This window comes from Mesoplodon densirostris, chromosome 19, assembly GCF_025265405.1.
Source record: "Mesoplodon densirostris isolate mMesDen1 chromosome 19, mMesDen1 primary haplotype, whole genome shotgun sequence".
Lineage (NCBI taxonomy): Eukaryota > Metazoa > Chordata > Mammalia > Artiodactyla > Ziphiidae > Mesoplodon > Mesoplodon densirostris.
In genome coordinates this window covers 4699970-4711764 of record NC_082679.1, presented here as the reverse complement: position 1 = coordinate 4711764, position 11795 = coordinate 4699970, and positions in this window count along the sequence as shown.

Below are 11795 nucleotides of genomic sequence, written 5' to 3'. Positions count from 1 at the left end.
CAGGATCTGGACTTCCCTGGTGGTCCAGTGGTTAGGACTCCATGCTTCCACTGCGGGGGTTGTAGTTCGATCCCTGGTCGGGGAGGTCCCACATGCTGTGCGGTGCAGCCAAAAAAAAAAAAGAGAGAGAGAGAGAGAGGCAGGATCTGGTAAGAGATCAGTGTCCTGTAACATGTACATCAGTCATCTGATGTGAGATTCTCAGAGCTAAGTCCATGTGGTAGGGCTGACTGCAGAGCAATGCAAAACCCATGAAAGCCTCTGATCACATGGGAAAGATGACGCTCTGGTTTCAGGGAGAAGGTTCCTGTAAGGAACGTCATGCTTCTGTGTATATGAGATTCTATGCCTTTCCTCTGTTGATGACCACTGACTGAAAATCATTAGAGGATCATGTGTACACAGCCTTTATTTTTAATTTCTTAAAGAAAAAGCAGAGAAAACATTTTTATCCACTTTCAAATTGAGGATCAGGGGAATGACATCAGTGAACATGTCAGAGTAGGGAAATCTGTGGTGTGTCCCTCCCCAGAAACACTGAAATAGGTGGTAAAAACCTGTCAGAAATGATCTTATCAACACGTGTAGTTTTCTTTCTTTCCTTTCCTTTTTTTTTTTTTTTCCATGTAGATTGATCTTTCACTGGACCTTTTCTTGCTACAGGCTGTGGAGAAAAAAATAAGGAAGAAGTTGTATTTTCTCGTGAGAGAATCACTGAGTCACATTAGCCATCCTAGGCTGTGTCTTATTCACCATGACTGTAACTAAACACACAAAAAACCAAAACACTTTTTTTTTTTTTTTGCGGTATGCGGGCCTCTCACTGTTGTGGCCTCCCCCGTTGCGGAGCACAGGCTCCGGACGCGCAGGCTCAGCGGCCATGGCTCACGGGCCCAGCCGCTCCGCGGCATATGGGATCCTCCCAGACCGGGGCACGAACCCGTATCCCCTGCATCGGCAGGCGGACTCTCAACCACTTGCACCACCAGGGAGGCCCCAACACTTTCTTTTTTGTAAGTCAGTTGTGTCACTTCATACTTAAACACAAAGTAACACATATGGACTGAAATTTACTAGAACTGAGTATAATTTTGATTGTACTTATGTTGAATGTGTGAGCTAACTTGCTACAAAACTTCATGACACTTATTTCCACAACTGACACATTCCCTTTTTCCACTCCTGATATGCCGCATATAAGGACTGCATGGGTCTTTACAAATGTGTGATTTCTATTCTTTGTACTGGTTGGACTGGGTTTGAGGCAGAAATGCAAACTACTCCTGACTTACTAAGGCACCTCCACATTTTCCACCCCCTTTCAAATAAACCAAACACATGTGACCAGTTTTGTCAATGGGCTAAGAGTAAAAACTGAGCGAGGTCAATGCCATGTGCATGTCAGCTTCCTCGAAGGGTGTTTTGTTTTGTTTTTTGGCTTCTGGGATATTGGGGTTGTTTATACCCATAGCACATGGCTCGTCCATCCTGTCTAAACATCTTCCTCAAAATTTCTTCATCTTCTACAGCTAGTCTATCACAAATGTTTTTAAAAACTGTGTTCTCAAGTTGTCTTATTCATCACATTTTCTCCATCCTCAGCGTCACTACTCTAGGCTGTGAAAAATGCAATGATCTCTGTGCCCCCAAAGTATCTGATACTCAAAGCTGCTGAACTATTCCTGCATATTACAGGGTCAGCATCCCTCTGCCAATATCCTCAGAAACCTACTAACCTACTAGTAGGTTTACTACTAATAAACCTACTAACCTTCCAAGCCTCCATCTCATGCTTACCCCTCTTCGTTTATCAGACCACAACAATCTTAGTCACTCTGATTTTATAGCAATAGCAAATGAATGTAAATTCTGTGTGTGTGTGTGTATAGATGTAGTAGTTACTGGGGAGGTCTAGCATATTGCTCTTATTTCTGGCTTGGAAATTGGGAGGGTTTGAACAGTAAACCCAGAAAAAAGATGTAGATTTGTATGCAGAAAAAAGGATTAGTTGAACTCACATTTTATATTTATTTATTTACAAAAGCAATCAATTTTGCTGAAAATGCAGGGAAAAATGTTGTAGAGGATGGTAGTAACCATTCAACATTCTTGAACTGAGTAAGTGGCAATGACTTATGTGACTGTTAAATAAATAGTAGCATCTGTTAAAACTTACTATTGAGCTGCTTTTTCAGGGGAGAGGCTTATAGATTTGTATATTTCTATGTATATTTTTCTATTTAGACTACTTGAGAATGGGTCCATATTGGTAAAATACATTTTACTAGAAAGCATCTTTATCACCACTTAGACTTCCAAATTAATTGGCATTGAGTTGGACAAATATATCCAATAATTTATAATATAAATTGCTGTCATCATGGTCTTCCTTTTACTTATAGGGCTTGGAAATTCTCAGACACTTTGGTTCTTTTTCTCTGCTCATACTTAACTGATGCTGATGCTTGCGGGTCTGAAGATTAGGAAGGAACTCACTGTTGGGTAGAAAAATTTCTCAGGGGAGCAGAGAAGTCAGCAAGATACAAGGGCTTCATTGCCAGACTCTCACCTGTCAACCCAGTATTTCCTGCTCATTCAATATGAGAACCTGTCTGCCTCCCCAGATCATATAAAAGAAAAAGCTTCTCAAAGCACTACAATGGTCTCCTTGGGAATGACAAATTGATTGTAGTTTTAATGGTAATTAACAGCTTTTAAAAAGTTAATTAAATTTTCCACACATATCCTCTTGAGCCTGCTTTCGCACTGCAGCTAAAAGTGAAAAGATAAATGCAGTTCTGAGGGGAGGGGAGGTCACAGAAACGTAAACCCATATCTAGGGGTCTGACTGCCCCCCATGTAACACAGGTGCTGGTTTTCAAACCATCACACTGCATTGCACAGCATCCTGGGAACTGAAAGAAGTCATGTAACAATTTTCTATTTCAGTCTGAGAGGAAGAGTCCGCCAGTATCAGGAACAGGGGTAAGTGATTATCTCAGAAAGAGGAATTCTTCAGGGTTCAAACCTAGTCCAGCGCCAAAGCCACACAAAAAGATGGAATGATTCTGAGACTTGAGCTGAACTAGTAAAGAGAGATCAGGATTATAGATCCAACATCAATCCATAATGGCTCCTAACTTATAGAGTATGATTTAGTGTAATCCACAATGACCTTGATTCCCAGCATTGATTCCAAGTGATAATGCAGCTTGACTTTTAATTTTCTTAAGAACCATAGTTTTGAACGCAGTCTGAAACTCAGCCTCGTTTACTGAAACCATATATTAAAATTTCAGGATTACTGCAGATGTGTGTGCCTATAACACCTTCTGCTTATCATAAAGAGTAAGATGAATCTACAAGTCATTTAGGCCTGTGCAGAAATGGTGAATCGAAATGGCAGTTCCTGGTATAAAACTGTTTGCTCTAACTCTGGGTATATGAAGTACTTAATGGAGACCGTAATTGTTACCTCCTGAAAATGTCTTTGGTCTGTTTAATTTGATGAGTCTGTTTTCCCTATTGAAGAAAAGGAATCAATACATAAGAAAAATGTAAATTTATGATGAGTCTCAGATAGCCGCAGTCAGACACAAATATATCGTGATACTTTCGCTTATTAAAAAATGTTCTACTATTGATTAAAAATGTCTAATTCCAATTTAATAAAAAGCACAGTTTTACACATTAGAGATTCCATTTTGCATACTTTCTTAAATGTTAAAATATAAGACAATCTACCTTGTTAATACTCTTACTCATGAATTAATATATTCATGAATACGTGATCAGAAATTATTAAAAATTGTTCTACACTAACAATTATATTACACATTAGAGATTCATATTCACTACTTTATGGCACAGTATGATATTCGATAATTCCTGTGTTTGGTGGTATTACATTTTGTTCAGGCACAAAAGTGAGTGACACTTTCTATTGTGGGCCTGACACTGAGCCGCTCTTTTATTTATTAAATCCAACTTGACCATGTGGCAGCTTTCTGTAGTATTTAAAAATCCCAGAATTTACGTTTGGTTAAGATCTCTAAAGCTTTACGAACAATTGTTATTTGTTTATGAAATAAATTTTTACACATAATGGAAACTTGTTACAACTAAAATTATAAAATAAATGACCACTGACTTAAAATATTATGACACATTATCAAAGCAGCTAAATATATATTTAAACTATTAGGAGAACACAGCTACCTGGATTTGTCAGTATGTCATTGTGATTAAACGTGCTAGGTTTTTTACCAGACAAGTCAAGTTTAAGTCCTTTCCTGCCTATAACTATGGTGTAAATTTAGTCTGATCACTTAATCTCTCTGTATCTAAGTTCTCCTCTTCTTGAGAATAAAAGTAATAGTAGTTCCTTCTCACAGGTTTGGGAAAAATAAAGAAGTTGCCAAGTACATGTATGACCTTCATAGCAGTGATTCACTCATTATTAGAGCTCTTTTTTTTCAGATTTTTCTCTGCTTTTATTTTATTTTCATTTTAAATTAATTTTTTTTATTTGAGTATAGTTGATTTACAATGTTGTGTTAGTTCCTGCTGTACAGCAAAGTGAATCAGTTATACATATACATATATCCACCCTTTTTAAGATTCTTTGCCCATATAGGTCATTACAGAGTATTGAGTATAGTTCCCTGAGCTATACAGTAAGTTTTATTAGTTATCTATTTTATATATAGTAATATGTATATGTCAATCCCAATCACCCAATTTATCCTTCCCCCCTTTCCCCCTTGGTAACCATAAGTTTGTTTTCTACATCTGTGACTCAATTTCAGTTTTGTAAATAGGTTCATTTGTAACTTTTTTTTTTTTAGATTCCACATATAAGTGATATCATATGACATATAAAAGCTCTTTAAAATTTATATATTAAAATCTTGGGGCTTCCCTGGTGGCACAGTGGTTGGGAGTCCGTCTGCCGATGCAGGGGATGTGGGTTCGTGCCCCGGTCCGGGAAGATCCCACATGCCGCGGAGCGGCTGGGCCCGTGAGCCATGGCCGCTGAGCCTGCGCGTCCGGAGCCTGTGCTCCGCAACGGGAGAGGCCACAACAGTGAGAGGCCCGCATACTGGGAAAAAAAAAAAAATCTTGGAAACCTCTTATTAAAAGAAAAACATTAAGGTAATCTATCTCAGTGGAAACTAATAATAAGTTGAGAAGATTGGATTTCAGTTGATATGACACATGTAACACATGTAACACATCTTTCTGTTCAGGAGACTCTAGCTCAGAAGGGAAATATCATTCACAGAGAACTGACAGGATGGCTACCAGAGATTTTGCAATAAAATGATCTTCCTATCCCAGAATATATTTGGAATCCTGGGAAACTTCTCTCTTCTTTACCATTATCTCTTCTCTCACTTCACTGTATACAGCCCAAGATTCACAGATCTGATTGTTGAGCGTCTGCTTATAACCAACTCCTTGGTCATGCTCGCTACAGGAATCCCAAGGACAATGGAAGCGTTTGGGTGGAAACATTTTCTCAATGATATTGAATGCAAAATTGTTTACTATATTCACAGAGAGGCCAGGGGTGTGTCCATTGGCAACATCTGCCTCTTGAGTGTCTGCCAGATCATCAACATCAGTCCCAGGAACTCCAGGTGGGCACAGCTTAAAATGAAATTTCCCAAATACATTGAATCCTCTATTTTCCTCTGCTGGATTCTGCACGTGTTGATAAATAATATATTTACTAGGTATGTGACAGATAATTGGAGTAACAAAAACATCACAAAGAAGAAAGATTTGGGATTCTGTTCTGCTTTAATTCATAACAGAATCACAGTCTTACTGAATGTAGGATTATTGTTATTTCTTGATGTTTCATGTTTGGTGCTCATGATCTGGTCCAGTGGCTCCATGGTTTTCATCTTGCCTAGGCACAAGCAAAGGGTGCTATACATTCATACAACCAATATCTCTCCAAGATCCTCCCCTGAATCTAGAGCCACCCAAAGCACCCTTGTCCTGGTGAGCACTTTTGTGTCTTTGTACACTCTCTCTTCAATCTTGCACATTTGTTTGGCTCTTTTTAACAATCCCAGCAGGTGGCTGGTGAACTCTGCTGCACTGATTACTGCATGTTTCCCAACCGTAAGCCCCTATATTCTCACAAGTCATGACCTCAGAGTATCCAGGCTCTTCTTTTCTTGTATAAAGATTAAATAATCACCTAGTCTTATGAGACATATGTAAATTGCTTGTATATGCACTTTGTTCAGCTGTTTATTCATCCCTCTTTGAGTTCTAAGCACAATTATTAAACAGTCACTTACAAGGGTGGTAAACAAAACAGTAAAGTTTGTGCTCCTGAAGAAACAATACATCAAAATACAATTTTAAATACATTATTGTACAATTATCATATAAATACTTATGTAAATGAAATTTTATTAATGCTTGTAAGAGAGCTTCAGAGTCTAGGCAGTATTAAGCAGGAGTTGAGACTTATGGAGAAGTGTTTCTGTGTGTGACTATCAATCTGGAATAATAATTTTCTCAGAAATAAAGTATGCATGGAACTGTAGGAAAAGCTACACGACATAAACAGCATCCAAGATGGTCATTCAAGAAAAAAAATCCCAGAAAATAGTGGACAGTGTGGTGTTAAGCTGAAGGGTATTTCAGATTCAGAGAGTAAAGATTTTGGGGGGCCTAAATATGAACTTCTTATATTTCATCTTTGAAGAGATTGCACTCATTTGAAATGTGATGTTATGAATGCACATTAGCACATTTAAACATTTTCATTTGGAAGTGGCCAGTAAGATCTAGAATGGCTGAAAGAGAGCACAAAACATGTTTTTGCTAATTTTTAAAAGACATCAGGTGAGTGTTGAAAATTTTAAAATACATGATTTCGGGGGTAAAATTGCATGTAATTTGAGATCTGTAAAAAAGCATTTTTTCCTATAATATACAGAAGCTAATTGGGCATTTTTGCAAGTAAAGGAATTCAGGATGCAAATCCCAAGGCTGCCAGTAAGAGTAGCTCATAAAACATAACAAAGGTGAGATTCCTATTACCAATTTAAGGTTTATTGGGAATAAGTAAGCAAATTTACAGCGTTCATACCTTCCAGCAGTAAAGAAATAATCAATTTTCTCATTGGTTCTTCTGATGGTGTGAACATTTTTGTCCATCTAATTTTTGTATTTGAAACCCAATTCCAATGGTGATGGTATTAGGAGGTGGTGATATTGGAAATGATAAGGTCATGAGGGAAGTGACCTCATAAATGGGATTTGTGCCCTCATAATAGTACCGCAGAAAAGCTCATTTGCCCCGAGTCACATTTGACTACATAGCTAGAGGACCATCTCCATGAATGAGAAATGGTGCCTTTAGTAGACGGTGAATTTGCTGGTGCCTTGATCTTGGGCTTCCCAGTCTTTGCCACACTGAGGAAAAAAATCATCAGTTGTTTATAAACTACGCAGGCTCTGGTATTTCTTTGTTAGCAACCCAAAGAGAATAAGGCAAAAATTGGTACTGAGAAGTAAGAGTACATCTGATAAAGAATACTTAATAATGTGAAAGTGCCATTAGAACTGCATATTTGGTAGAGTACAGAAGAGTTTGGAAGTGCCTGCTGAAAAAAAACCCTGCATCACCACGAAAGAACTATTAAGGACAGCTCTGATGGAAGCTTAGAAGGAAAAGAGGAGAGCCACAGAGAACCTCAAGCTTCTTAAGGAACACTTCAGTGTCCATAAACAAAATTTGGGGAGAAATCTGTACTTTGAAGAACAATCGGATGAGGCAGAAATGTGGAACATTTTATTGGAAACTAGAGGAAAGTGATTGCTGTTTTAATGTGGCAATAGATTGGCTGAATTGTAGTCCTCTCCTAGAGTTCTTTGGAAGGTAGATTTTGTGAGTAATGAAACTGGAACTTTGACTGAGGAAGTGTCTAAGCAAAATGTTGAAGGAGTCGTCTTTCTCTTAAATGCTTATAGTAAACTGGGAGAAGAGGGAAACAATGTAAATATGGAATTCTTAATAAAAACAGAAGTAGAGGGCTTCCCTGGTGGCGCAGTGGTTGAGAGTCTGCCTGCCGATGCAGGGGACACGGGTTCGTGCCCTGGTCCGGGAAGATCCCACATGCCGTGGAGTGGCTGGGCCCGTGAGCCATGGCTGCTGGGCCTGTGCGTCTGGAGCCTGTGCTCTGCAACGGAAGAGGCCACAACAGTGAGAAGCCCACGTACTGCAAAAAAACAAAAACAAGAACAGAAGTAGAATTAAAAATTGGGAAAATAGCCAGGAATTTTAAACAACTACAATTGATATGCTAAGAGCTGTGATGGATAAAATAAACAGCATGAATGATTAGATGGCAATATAAGCAGAGAGATTAAAAAATTAATAAAAATCTGAAATAAATGCTATACAATAGGAAAAAAACTAACAGAAATAAAGAATGTGTTTGAGAGGCTTATTAGCAGACTGGACACAACTGAGGAAAAATATCTCCGTGCTTGAAGACATAGTAAAAACCTCCAAAACTGAAGCAAAAGAGAAAATGGGCTGGAAAAGAAAAACAGAACAGAATATGAAAAGATTGTGCAACAATTAAAACAGTGTGTCATATGTACAATGGGTATATGAGAAGGAGAATAAAGAGAGAAAGGAATACAAAGTATTTGAAATGGTAATGACCGAAAATTTCCCCAAATGAATGTCTTAAATCAAACCAGAATATCCAAATCCAGACAAAAACATTAATAATATTCCAATATGTCTTAGGAACAAAGATGCAAAAATCCTCAATTAAGTATTAGCAAGTTGAATCCAACAATGTTTTAAAAGAATTGTGCAATCGACCAAAAGGGATTTATCCCAGTCAAGCAAGGCTGCTTCAATACTGCAAAATTACGTACTTGTATCCATGTCATCAACACCCTAATGATGAAAATATGTATGATAATATCAATATGCAGAAGAAAATTTTGACAAACTTCAACACCATTCTTGATTAAAAACTCTGTGTAAACTAGGGATAGAAAGAAGCTTCCTCGTGTTAATAAGGAAAATCTACAGAAAACCTTACAGCTTACATCACACTTGATAAGAAACAAGAAGCTTTCTCACTAAGTTCAGGTATGAAGCAACGTTGTCTCCTTTCACTATTTCTTTTCAATATTGTATAAGAAGTCCATGTTAATGCAATTAGACAAGAATAGGAAGTAAAATGAATACAGATTGGATACAAGATAGATTGAAAGAAAAAAAATAAGAAAACTAGCAACTGGATTAAAAATGGGCCAACAAACTTAACAGATACCTCACCAAAGAAGATAGACACTTGGCATATAAGCATATGGAAAGATGACCACATCACATGTCATCAGTGAAATACAAATTAAAAATTCAATGATATAACACTAAATACCCCTTAGAATGACCAAAATTTGAACAGAGACAATATCAAATGCTGTGGTGGATGTGGAGCAATAGGAAATCTCATTCATTGTGAGTGGAAATGCAAAATTGTACAGCTACTTTGGAAGACAGATTGCCAGTTTCTACAATAATAAACATCCCCATACCATGCGGTCCAGGAGTCTTGCTCATTGGTATTTACTGAAAGGAATAGAATATTTACTTCCACAGAAACCTGTACATGGATATTTATAGCACCTTTATTCAAAACTTGAAAGCAACTAAGGTGTCCTTCAGTGAGTGAATTGATAAATATACTCTGGTACATACTGGGAATGGAATACTATTTAGTGCTAAAATGAGTAAGCATCAAGGCATGAAAATATATGGAAGATCCTTAAACACATATTACTAAGTGAGAGAAGCCAATCTGAAAAGACTACATAATATATGATTTTAACAATATGATATTTGCTAAAGACACAGGTGTAAGACATTAAAAGTTTCACTGTTTGTAAACTCAAAATGGATTAAAGACCTGAATGTAAGGCCAGACACTATAAAACTCTTAGAGGAAAACATAGGCAGAACACTCTGACATAAATCGCAGCAAGATTTTTTTTGACCCGCCTCCCAGAGTAATGGAAATAAAAACAAAAATAAACAACTGGGACCTAATTAAACTTAAAAGCTTTTGCACAGCAAAGGAAACCACAAACAAGACGAAAAGACAACCCTCAGAATGGGAGAAAATGTTTGCAAACAAAGCAACTGACAAAGAATTAATCTCCAAAATATACAAGCAGCTCATGCAGCTCAATATCAAAAAAAACAAACAACCCAATCCAAAAATGGGCAGAAGTCCTAAATAGACGTTTCTCCAAAGAAGACATACAGACGGCCAAGAAGCACATGAAAAGATGCTCAACATCCCTAATTATTAGAGAAATGCAAATCAAAACTACAATGACGTATCACCTCACACCAGTGAGAATGCCCATCATCAAAAAATCTACAAGCAATAAATGCTGAAGAGGGTGTGGAGAAAAGGGAATCCTCCTACACTGTTGGTGGGAATATAAATTTGTATAGCCACTATGAACAGTATGGACGTTCCTTAAAAAACTAAAAAAAAGTGGAAAACTATAATGATGGATACATGTCATTATATATTTCTCCAATGTCACAAATTGCACAACCCTAGAAGTGAACTATAAGGTAATCTATGGACTTTAATTACTTATGATGTCAATATAGATTCATCAATGGTAACAAATGTACCACTCTGGTGGAGGATGATGGTAATGAGGGAGGTTACGCATGTGTGGGAATAAGAGGTATATGGAGGTTTCTGTACCTTCCTCCCAATTTTGCTGTGAAACTAAACCTTCTCTAAAAAAACTCTTTAGGGCTTCCCTGGTGGCGCGGTGCTTGAGGGTCCACCTGCCGATGCAGGGGACACGGGTTCGTGCTCCGGTCCGGGAGGATCCCGCATACCATGGGGCAGCTGAGCCCATGAGCCATGGCCGCTGAGCCTGCGCTCCGCAACGGGAGAAGCCACAACAGTGAGAGGCCCGTGTACTGCAAAAAAAAAACCAAACAAACAAAAACTCTTTAAACTTAAAAAAAAAAAAAAACTGGTATGGGTGCATGCACACTTAATAGGATATTTCAAAATATTTAATGCTCTCAAATAATATATAGAAAACGGACATGTTTCCCTTGTTTTATTTTTATCTCAATTAATGCACTTTATAGATGTGATAAAATATAAGTATTATGTAAGGAGTGGGGAGAGAACAAACTATAGCCATACAATTCTTAAAACATAGAAACACACATACAATAGGGCAACAACACCAAAAAAATCATCTGTTAATTCAGTTATAATGTGCATTATTACTTAATATTGATCATGACTTCCTTTGTGTATCACCAAATACACATTTATTTAATCATTTCCAAAGGCTTTTGTCCCTTTCCAACATACATTTTAATCCATCCTCCATTGCTGCCTTTGGTTTCTTTTCAAAGAAAGCTGTGATGTAAACACCTTCATGCACCTCCTCTCTGAAGATGGAGGCTCCCTCACCTACAGATAAGAGGTCAGCTGCAAATCATTTTGTGAATGCATGTGGCCCCAGGGAGAGGAGGGGGTGAAAGGACCTAAGGACTCAGGGTAACTTTTGAGTGAATTCTGAGAGCAAAGTCTCACACAGTCCCAATGCCATCATGTGACTCCTGCCAGTCACTCCCGTCCCCCAAGGGCATATGAACTAGGCTATGACAGGGCCATGCCCATAACAGAAAGAGCCCCATCCGCAGGGTATCAGGCTGACAGAGCCAGTGCTTCTAGAAGTTACAGCCCCAA